This window comes from Rhinolophus sinicus, chromosome 1, assembly GCF_057876585.1.
Source record: "Rhinolophus sinicus isolate RSI-liver-muscle chromosome 1, RSI-T2T, whole genome shotgun sequence".
NCBI lineage: Eukaryota > Metazoa > Chordata > Mammalia > Chiroptera > Rhinolophidae > Rhinolophus > Rhinolophus sinicus.
Genome location: NC_142501.1, coordinates 113,468,788 through 113,480,309, shown reverse-complemented (window position 1 = coordinate 113,480,309; position 11,522 = coordinate 113,468,788).

The following is an 11,522-nucleotide window of genomic DNA, read 5'->3' as shown; positions in this document are numbered from 1 at the left end:
TTTTAAGGGCCATGAATAATCACTGTTGGGGGAAAGAAATTTGTAAAGCTTTGACCGTATTGATTATAGTCAAAAGAATGTTGCAGTTATAAACTAACATTTTGTATTCATTACAGACAGTGCAGAAGGACCTCTACCTAGAACCATCCAAGTGTGTTTTTAGTGTGTGTCTGTGATATAACATTGCATTTTAAGAAATCTATTACTCAGAAGTGTTACTTGTTGACCTTGTCCTTCCTCTCTGTCTAAGATAGATTCATCACTTTTCATTGTACATTTACTTCTGAAAGATGGTTTAAGAAATGTCATCTTGTGATAGAAGATTATACAGGGTTGCCGTGTTTTCATTGACCCAAAGAACCTGGGAAATACGCTCACAGCCAAGAGTGGGTATCAAAGATGTTAGTGAAAAACAAAGCAGAGCAGATGTGCAGCCTCTGCCTGGTTGCTCGCGCTCACTGGGTATTATTTGTTTACATGGACACAACTGCTGTTCATTTTCTTCCAAACCTGGATCTTAACTCTTTGGAGGACAGAACACTGGGTTGATTCAGGGAGGACGTAACTCCAGATATCAGTGATCTTTCTTGAGACTTTACCTTGAACTTTGATGATCTCTAATTCCTTGAATGGGTAAAGAATGTGAACAGAGAAATAAAATGGAAAGAAAGTAATGAAAAGGGGATGGTATAGAATAATCTAAAGAATGAAAAGTTGTTTAGAAAAGTATCAGTTGGTATCAGTGATCTACTCATCAACTCGTGCTCGTGAGACAATGGAAACATTGAGCTTTAATACATTCATGTTAGTGTTGGAAATGTTTCACTGTGGATAAGGCTTACCACATCTGATGCTTCAACGTGTCTTCCAGTTGGAAGAGCATTAAGTCACGTTTGGGGGGAAATCGCTCATTGTCTGAATGTTTTTGAGGTGTAATACTCTGAAGAAATGATTACACCTGGGACATATGAGTAATTTTCTATTCTCTGGAAGAAAATGTCTTATATGGTTTTCCTCCCTTGGCTTTTGGGAGGTGAACTGACAGTTGGCTTCAGCCGGCTGGGACCTAGCACATTGAAGCCAAAAAGGAAGCTTCCAGAAGCAGTTTGAGATTGTCTGCCTGGAGGTTTTCTTACAGATCCCAGCATTGGAAGAAGTTGAGATGAGAAGTTGAAATTGTGGACAGCTTGTGTCAGTGTAGGCGATCTGTCGAAGTGAGCTACAAGCAGGACTCAGAAACGAGTCCTTGGGACACAAGACTTGGGTATTTGCGACAATGAGATACTTGGGGCTCTTTAATACCCTTGGTCATCAGCCTTCTCCCCCCCAAACTGTGCCTCCCGGGCTGACCCCTTGCCTCCCTTGAGGTGGTTTTTAGATTTAGGCGGTCATCTTCCTCACTTAGTAAAGCTCTCAAGGCCTGGGACTTGTCTCACTCATGCTGGCCCATGTTTGCCACTGTTCCCACAGGGGGGAATCCCCCCTCAGCATCAGGGCTTCTCAAGTGTTTTGTCCTACACAGGGAAGAGAGTTGGAAATTTCCTCTCGAGATCTGCCTTCCAATCCTCAGGGTGAGGCAGAGGCATTAATGGTTCTGTTTGATTTCACTGAATTATACTTTATATAATGTCTCTACAGAGTAGTTTTTAAATTTTAATTGCAGACTGCTAGGCGAAGGTCATTAGACAGGCTTTTCTTCTTGGATTATAGAATGGGATATCAACTGGGCACGTTGCTAGGACAGTAGGATGGAGATATTATCTAAATACAGAGAAAGACAGAGAAGTTGCTGTGTTTCACAAAGTCAATGGTAAGTGACTAAAAGTGAGGACAGTGTGACAAATGGTGGAATTGGGGCTGAGATCCTAGAAAATAAACCATGGGAGTTCTAGTCCAGGAAGTCAGTGAACAGACTCTCGGGGGTAAAATAGAGAGACATTTAAAGTGTTAGAGTACAAGGTGTCTATGGCCAAACAAATAGATTCATATTTTCTCAAAGGCATTTAAGAGATGCTCAGAATTGTGAAAAAGAAAATTAACCTGACAGTCGGAGGTTCTAGTGTCACGGCCTTATAGCCCTGGTCCTCAGACACTTGTTTAAAACTTCATTCCAGGAACATTCTTTTATAAGGAGACAGAAAAGTCAAATAAAGCTCTAAGCCTCTTCCTTTTTAAAAAAAATAAAACTCTATTTCCTACCTTCCTGCCAAGGTAGTTTTAAAAAATCCATTCCATAAAATGTTTTCTGACAGATCAGGTGGGTAAATGTGAAGATTCCTAATGATCCTATGTAGTCTTGCCTTCATCTGTTTGCTTCCTGGTTCCAGGCTCAGTGGTACCTTTCCTTGTATGTTTTCCTTCCTTTACATGTACGTTTCTTTGGTGTGAGTCATTACTAAGAGAGATGGCACAGGCTCTTAATCTTTCCTTGCAGACCTGACTCTTCCGTTTCACAAGGAGTTGCTTTGCTCAAAGTCCTGTGCTAGTTTCCCAGCAAGGAAATGCTGCAGATGAAGGAAGAGCATGATCTCGATGGTAGGAGGGGCACCTCCCTGCTGCAAGCTAATACCCGTCCATCAGTTTTTAACATTTCATGGACGAGCTGGTTTATGTTCCAGGCACATGCCCTTCTGATACTTTTTGGTTCCACTGTGAACCTTTGGGCCTGGTTACCATCCCTTAGGAAAGCTGTCACAGAGAGGGGTATGTGTGCGGTGCATGTCAGTTTTCTGATGTGTTGCCTCCTCTGACAATCTCAAGTGTACATATTTCTGGTGGTGCCATGCCCTCAAGAGTAGTGAAGGTTTCCTGAGGAGGAAATCAGAGAGGCCGAGAAGGTCAGAGCTGGAAGAGACCAGAGACCCTGTGTGTCATGTCTTTCTTTCTAACTCAGGTAAACTGAGGCTAAGACATTAAGTGAATGTGCTCATGGCAGCACGTACACTGATTAGCTGAGTGTGGAGTCGAGTCTGTTCTCCCTGCTCCCAAGTAAAACCTTGCCTCTAAACAGGGTCTTTCTTCCGACTTTGTCGTATGCAGTGATTGCATCTGGCTGAACACAACACGTACTTGATGTATTGGTGAAATATTAATGTTTATAGAGCCTGAAATTTAATTTTTTTTGAGCTTTCATACCAGCCTCTGAACTTTCAGTTTGCTTATTTCTCACCAGACTTACGTTTAGCATCTTAAAGCACCAACCCAGAGTATTATAGTATCCAGACTATATACCTGGGAGAATTTTGGACCTTTCATTGTGTTTTGCTGTTACTGTGCCAAGTGATGTCCTTGATGCTTTGGCTTCTAAGTGGACATGACAGGTATGGGGAGCGAGGGGGTGGGTGTGCACTTGTGGAGTAAAATAAAAAGCAAGAGGTTGAATTTTGGCAGCATTTTATCCTTATTTTCTGATATTCTGGACTAAAATTTGCAAGTCTACCATTGCCAAGGTCTGGTTGGTTATTTTCATAATATCAGATTATTCCAGCATGCTGAGGAAGCCTTTCTTTCATGAGGTTATTTTAATTTGCTATTATTTGAATACAGTAAAATGATATGAAAATGTTATGTCAAAATAAATTGCCAAGGACAAGCTGGAATATTCTGTTGTAAAGCATAGGTGACAAAGATGTTGAAAAACTGCCTTCCCAGTGGGTGTGGAGCACTTGAGTTTGAAAGCCAGGTTCTTAGTTTGATTAGTTAATTTGCTTTGTTCCTCGTCATTTCCAGGACCCCACTGGGGACCCCAAGGCAGTAGCAGAACAGGAAATGGAACAGCTAAAGACCCAGGTGGCGCGCCTTCAAGCTGAAAAGGCAGATCTGCTGGGCATTGTGTCTGAATTACAACTCAAGCTGAACTCAAAAGCACTCTGAAGACTCCTTTGTTGAAATTAGGATGGCTGTAAGTGTTTTGGCTTTGGTTTTGTTTTAAGCAAATTACAAAACCTCACCTGGACAGTTGATACAAATACCACCATTTCTTTTCAACACAGAGGAGCCAAGTAGTGGGAAAATTTCAGTGTAGCAAAGATAAATTGGCTCTTATTTCTTAAGTATCACATAATGCTTGTAAGGGTGATCATTGCTGAAATGGAAAAATATCGACTACCTTTTATGACAAAAGAGATCGTCCTTCTTTTTCCCAGTATGTCCTGACAACCGGCCTTCTCAGTATTTAACAACCGGTAAGTCAGTGATTAGTTGCCAAGACTAATGTTTTCTACGTGGGCATCAGGTTGACGAGTTCCTCCTAACTAAGGTCGGGCTGAAACCTAGAACTAAAATCCCTGATACCTGACATCCTGGCTTGATTTACATACTATGTAAGATACGATGAAAGCACATCCCAAGACTCAGCATGTGTTTTTCTCAAAGAAGTAAGTTAATCTTCATTTTCAATAATCACAAGAAATAGGGGTGTAGACAGTATAAAATTTATTCTGAAAAAATTAGGTGGTTTGTGGGGAGAGGGAACAGTAGATTTGTCTTTCTTTCATTGTTTGTCAAGTTTAATATGTCACGTAATTTGTGTTTTCTAAACAAACTTAAACTGACAGCCAGTAAGGAGAGGGGAAGTGTGTAAGAAGTGTGACCCAGGAGAATTGAGAAGCAGCAAGGAAATTCAACCCGAATTGGAAAATTCGCCCTAGAAAATGAAAATAAGCTGTAGTTCAAATGTAGGTCAAAACACTGTGGATGAGTGAGTGGTATGACAAAGGCTCTCCTTCAACCCTGCACCAAATGGCTCCTAACCCACTTACTTGCTGAGCCAGGAACTGAGCCTGTGCCCCAGTGAAGTCTGGCAATTTCTAAGATACCAATATTGTTTGTTTTACTTTTTATCACCACTAAGTTCTTTTTTAAAAACCAGTTTTGCTGTCACACAGTTTAAGAATCGGTTGTTCCAGAACTCTGTATAGAAAAACTGCAGCTCCTGGGCCACGCCCCACCTGCTTCCTGATTCCCCAGATAACCACTTTCAACAAATTTAGCTGGTTCTTTCCATATTTACCTCCACATATCAGGCTTAAATTGCCCCTTAAAATATCCCCCCTGTTTTCAACATAGTTTATTGATCTCCCACTATGAAGGATGAATATTTAACTGTCTTTCATCCCCATCATCGTCATCACACACACATGCTAGACTCACTAAGATAAAAAGAGAGAAGACACTAATTAACAAAATCAGAAATGAAAAAGGGGAAGTTATCATGGGTGCAAATAGAAAGGATCATCCGAGAATACTATGAAAGACTGTATGCCACCAAATCCAATAACCTAGAAGAAATGGACAAGTTCTTACATACATACATATAGCCTTCCTAGGCTGAACCATGAAGAACTGGAAAATCTAAACAGACCGATCACCAGTAACGAAATTGAACCAGTCTTCCAAAACCTTCCCAAAAACAAAAGTCCGGGACCAGATGGCTTCACCAGTGAGTTCTACCAAACCTTCAAAGAGGATCTAATACCAATCCTGCTCAAACTCTTCCAAAAAATTGAAGAAGAGACAGTACTCCCTAACTCATTTTATGTGGCCAACTTTACCCTGATACCAACACCTGGTAAGGACAACACAAAAAAGAAAACTACAGACCAATATCTCTGATGAATACAGATGCAAAAATCCTAAAACAAAATTCTAGCAAATTGAATGCAACAATGCATTAAAAAGATTATCCATCACAACCAAGCAGGGTTCATCCCAGGGGCACAAAGATGGTTCAACATCTGCAAATCCATCAACGTGCTACATCACATAAACAAAATAAAGGACAAAAATCATATGATTATATCAATTGATGCAGAAAAAGCATTTGACAAGATACAACAGCCATGTATGATTAAAACACTTAATAAAATAGGTATAGAAGGAAAATACTTGTACTTAATAAAGGCTATGTATGACAAACCCTCAGCTAATCTCATAATTAATGGTGAAAAACTGAAGCCCTTTGCTCTACGTTCAGGAACACGACAGGGCTGTCCCCTATCACCTCTGCTTTTCAACATAGTGTTGGAAGTCCTTGCCAGAACAATCAGGCAAGAGAAAGAAATGAAAGGTATCCAAATTGGGAATGAAGAAGTTAAATTATCACTCTTTGCAGATGACATGATGCTATATATAGAAAACCCTAAAGACTCCCCCCAAAAGGTATTAGAAATAATCAACGAATATGGTAAAGCTGCCGGCTACAAAATCAACGTACAAAAGTCCATTGCATTCCTATATACTATCAATGAAATCTCAGAAAAAGAAATGCAAAAAACAATTCCTTTTGCAATTGCAGCAAAAAGAATAAAATACCTAGGAATAAACTTAACCAAGGATGTGAAAGACCTATATGCTGAAAACTACAAGACATTTTTAAAAGAAATTGAAGAAGACTCAAAGAAATGGAAAGACATTCTGCGTTCATGGATTGGAAGAATCAACATAGTTAAAATGGCCATATTACCCAAATCAATATACGGATTTAATATAATCCCCATCAAAATCCCAATGGCATTTTTTAAAGAAATAGAACAAAAAAATTAATCAGATTTGCTTGGAACCACAATAGGCCCCGAATAGCCAAAGCAATCTTAAGAAAAAAGAACAATGCTGGAAGTATCACAATCCATGACTTCAGCTTGTACTACAGGGCAACAATAATCAAAACAGTATGGTATTGGCAGAAAAACAGACACGTAGACCAATGGAATAGAATTGAGAACCCAGAAATAAAACCACATAAATATGGACAGATAATTTTTGAGAAAGAAGCAAAAATGCAATGGAGAAAAGGTAGCCTCTTCAATAAATGGTGCTGGCAGAATTGGAAAGCCACGTGCAAAAGAATGAAACTGGACTGCTATCTGTCACCGTGTACCAAAATTAATTCAAAATGGATCAAAGACTTAAGCATCAGACCTGAAACAATAAACTGCATGGAAGAAAACATTGGCACTAAACTTATGGACCTTGGGTTCACAGAGCATTTTATGAATTTGACTCCACAGGCAAGGGAAGTAAAAGCTAAAATAAATGAATGGGACTATATGAAACTTAAAAGCTGCTGCACAGCAAAAGAAACCATCGACAAAATAAAGAGGCAACCAACTGAATGGGAGAAGATTTTTGCAAACAGTGCCTCCGATAAGGGGCTAATATCCAAAATATACAAGGAACTCATGCAACTCAACAACAAAAAACAAAAAAACAAAAAGTAAGAGAAGATTACAGACAGCATTATCGAATTAAGACTTTTTTTGTTGAAAAAAATGCAGTGATCATCTCATTAAACATTCACAGTGTGAGATGTGATTTCTCCTTAACCTTGGGAATCAATTCTTCTTGGAAAGCAATTCAAATTACCATAAAACATTTGTAGCTGACTGAGGCCTAAGTTACTCAAGATGAGTTACTTGTAACTCCCTACAACTTCTTAAGAAATTATGGAGAGTTAAAATGGGGAACAGATGAGAGACTATCAACTGAGAGGTGACTTGTAGTCATTTTATAGAAGAAAGTTTTGAAACAATCATTCAAGAAATAGTAGAAAATCAAGTGCAGATATGTGGCAAAGTCGATGACAATAAAGGATGCATTTTTGAGACTCCTGGTGCTTTTATGTTTGTTCTTCATTCTGAGTAATTCAAGGTTCCACATTCTAAGACTCTGCTACAGTATCGATGACATTTTATTGCAACTGAATTTATTTCAAAAGTTGATACTGGTTTGGGGTTAGCCTATTCTCAGTCAACTTCCTTCGTAACCAAATTATACTATCTTACTCGTTCAGAATGATGATCTCACAGCAAAACTGGAAACTGCATCTTCAGAATGTCTCCATCTGTGGGGTGGCCAGTTGGCTCAATGGTTAGAGCATCGTGCTCATAACACCAAGGTTGCCGGTTCGATTCCCGCATGGGTCAGTGAGCTGGACCCTCCATAACTAGTAGATTGAAGAGAACGATTTCACTTGGAGCTGAGCTGCGCATCCCACAACTAGATTGGAAACAATTACTTGACATGGAGCTGATGGGTCCTGGAAAAAACACTGTTCCCCAATTGTTAAACAAATTTTGTTTTAAACAGTTTTTTTAAAAAGGATGTCTACAACTTGTTGAAGAAAATCAATCTTAACAGGAGTTATTATCTATAAAGGAGTACAAAAGTCATGTGAAAAACTAGAGAATAAAAAGAAGTGGAGATACAAATTATTAAACCTCAAAATTCATATAGTCACGAATGAGGTAGAAAAGCGTGAAGCAGAACACTAAAAATTCTGGGATATTGAAGACTGTGCAAGGCACGATGTACTGGAAAAAATTTTTTAAATTTATTTTTAGAGGTTAATTCATTGATTTTTAACATGCCTTAATTCATTTCACTGCAAATTACATTTTTGATATACATATTGTATGTCATTCCTCTACTCCCGTTAACAGCAGTTACATTTTTATTTTTAGATTTTGGGAACTAAGGTGGTATTTGCTTCTCTTTTTTAATATTTCAGTTCCCATCATTATTATCACTCAGTTAATCTGTGAGAATCATTCTTTCTGGAAAATCATTTTATTTTTAAGACCAGTTGATATAAAACGAGACTATTAGGTAGTAAATAAAAAGGGTGGTTTAAAAATTGCACCATACTCTTAGATTATTAAGTCATATTGTTCAATTTGTAAAATTTAAAATTAATTCCCTTTTTGGAACAGTCAGATGAGATGATTCAAAATATTTTCATAATTCTGATTTATTTCAATCCATATTGATGATGATGAATATTTTAAACTTCAGGTTTTTTCACATTTAAATTGCCTTCCGAATCATTTAATGCAAACAAACAATATAATTCACATGACAAATTTTTAAAAAATTTTCTTCTCAACAGATTCAAAATAAGCATGATAAAACTCAGAAAACTTCCTTCACACAACTGAAGGAAGAGACCCTCAGGTCAGTTCATAACATCTGCCTTTTGCTGTGCTCGCCTTTCATAATCCTTTCCCATTGAGAATGAGCAGGATCTGTCCCTTGCCTCTAACGCTCAGAATGCGGCAAAAAGTAAAGGAGTTTTGCACATGTAAGTAACTCAGATCATTGTGAGTCAATCAAAAGGGGAATGAATCTGAGTGAGCTTGATTTCATCAGCTGAAAACCTTTAAAAGAAGACTGAGCCCTGCTCCAGGAAGTGAGAGGCTCCCTTGGCTGCCTCCTGAAGTCTCAGCCATCCTGAGTGAGCGCACATGGCCACGAACCGTGAAGGGCTCTGCCATAGGCTGAATGCTCATGTCATGTCCCCCTGAAATTCATAGGTGAAGTCCTGATGCCCCATGTGAAAGTCTTTGGAAACAGAGCCTTTGGGAGATGATTAGGTCGTGAGGATGGAGCTCTCATGAATGGGACGAGTGCCCTTATAAAAGGCCTAAGAGAGAGCCCTTGCCCCTCTGCCATGTGTCACAGCAAGAAGACCGGTGTCCATGGACCAGGAAGTGGGCCCTCACCAGACACTGAATGTGCAAATGCCTTGGTCTTGTATCATGCAGGGAGTCACACGGGGTCTCAGCCCCACTCCCCACATAAGAACGGAGGACATGGTGAGGCCAAAAAGGAACACCCATGGAGCCATAGCTAAGGGAGTCATACCACTATAGTCTCACTGGCGGCTGGGTTGGAGACACAGGAAGCAGGAACCACGCTATCCGCAACCTGCCATCCACGTATCTCTGCCAAACAATCTCACTTGCTAGCAATCCTCTTCTCTGCAATCTGCAATCCACACTACATCTGTGGGGACAGAGCCAGGAGTGCAGTTTCCAGGCTCTCGGCCTCACGTGGAAAGGTGCTGGCTCAGGTAGTAAATGGCCATCAACTGTGATTGCATGGCCATCAGCTGTGGCTAGTTGGCCATCAGCTGTACCCAGTGAGCCATTGGCCACTAATATAACTGCTGTGGCTACGCTAGCAGCAAATGGGGGCTAGCAAGAAGATGGTGGCTGAATGAACAAGAGCGGATTGCAGTTAGCACGGCAGATTGCAGCTAGCAAGAGGAAGTCGGTCAGTTGGCAGAAAAGCGGACAGCAGGTTGCACGTCGTGTGAATCAAGCCACCAGTGAGACTATAGTGGTATGACTCCCCTACCTGTGGCTCCGTGGGTGTTCTTTTTTGGCATAGCCACTTCCTGCGTTCTTATGTGGGGAGCGGGAGCAGAGACCCTGCAGGCTGCCCCGCATGACAACATCCCTTAGAATTTTCATCAGTGAGAAATGCCTGGTAGTGAATCTCTGTTTTTATTTTGTCTGAGTGTTGGCACATATTTTCACTTCGTAGAGAATTCCACGTTGGTAGTTAGTGTCTTTGATGATATGGAAGATGACATTCTGTTGCACTTTGGCTTCCATAATTGCTGTTGAGTAATTGGTTCTCCAACTGTTCGTTTTTTGAACATAATCTATTCCACACCCTGCCCCTGTCCCCACAATCTTTGGTTGCTTTTAAGGTTTTACTCTTTGCTTTGGTTCATGAATCAGGAACAAAGTAATATTCAGAGATTGGAGCTATTGTAGTGCCAGGCCATTGGGATTCATGCCCTGACAAGTTTGCAATGGCCTATTTGTGCCCCGTGATCGTGGAGACTTTTATTTTCTTTCTGACCTCCCATGACCCCTGCAAACGCTTTCCGTCTTAGGCTGTGTATTTTGACCTTGGTGACCACTGTAATTCCTGGCCACACTGAGCCCGGGGAAGTGGTGGTCGTTATGCAGCCAGATGCTGTGACACGTGCTGGTCTTTCCTGCTGGTGTTCGTTCACAGTGCCCAGAGGGCTGGCTTTAGAATTTGGATGACTGCAGTTTTATCTTGAACTGCACTCCTGTTTAACAAGCTTCACAGGTTCTCTGCAGACGGTGTGCCATCGGGGCCTAGGTAACAAGTGCAGCCGGGGCATGGATTCACTTATAAGGACAGGAGGATAATTATTGCTGCTTTTACAATCTGAATTTTCAACCACGTGTGCAGGCCAGACATTTAGTGCAATAAATTCCGTGTGTGAGGCAAACAACTAGTGTATAAGTTAGCTTTAAACTGTGAATACGGGTTGTTCCCTTTTGGTGGTGTTTTGAACTGAAATAACACGCAAGGGGGCAATGTCTGCAGGGGCCGACCCGTGGGTATAGCAACAGGCCTTTAAGAGTCACTCCCCACTTTGTAGTTTCAAGTTGGCTCTAGATTTGTTTAGTTAGATACACACTGATCATTGATGTGACATCTGAGACTGAAAGTATGGCTTTGACCATAGAAAGGTGGTAGAATTTTATTAACAACAAAGAAAAAGATCTGAGCCTTATTATGAAAACAAAAAGCACACATTTTCTTGGTTTGAAGGATAATAGAAAATCATCTCAATGAAGCTTCCATAGCCCGATGCCCCCAAAAGCAATTCAGAAAGCCCATGCCTGGAGGGTTCATCCTCAAGGAATCAGCTGTTCTTAGGAGGACACACTAAAAGTGTGCTTCAACCTTGTTATAAG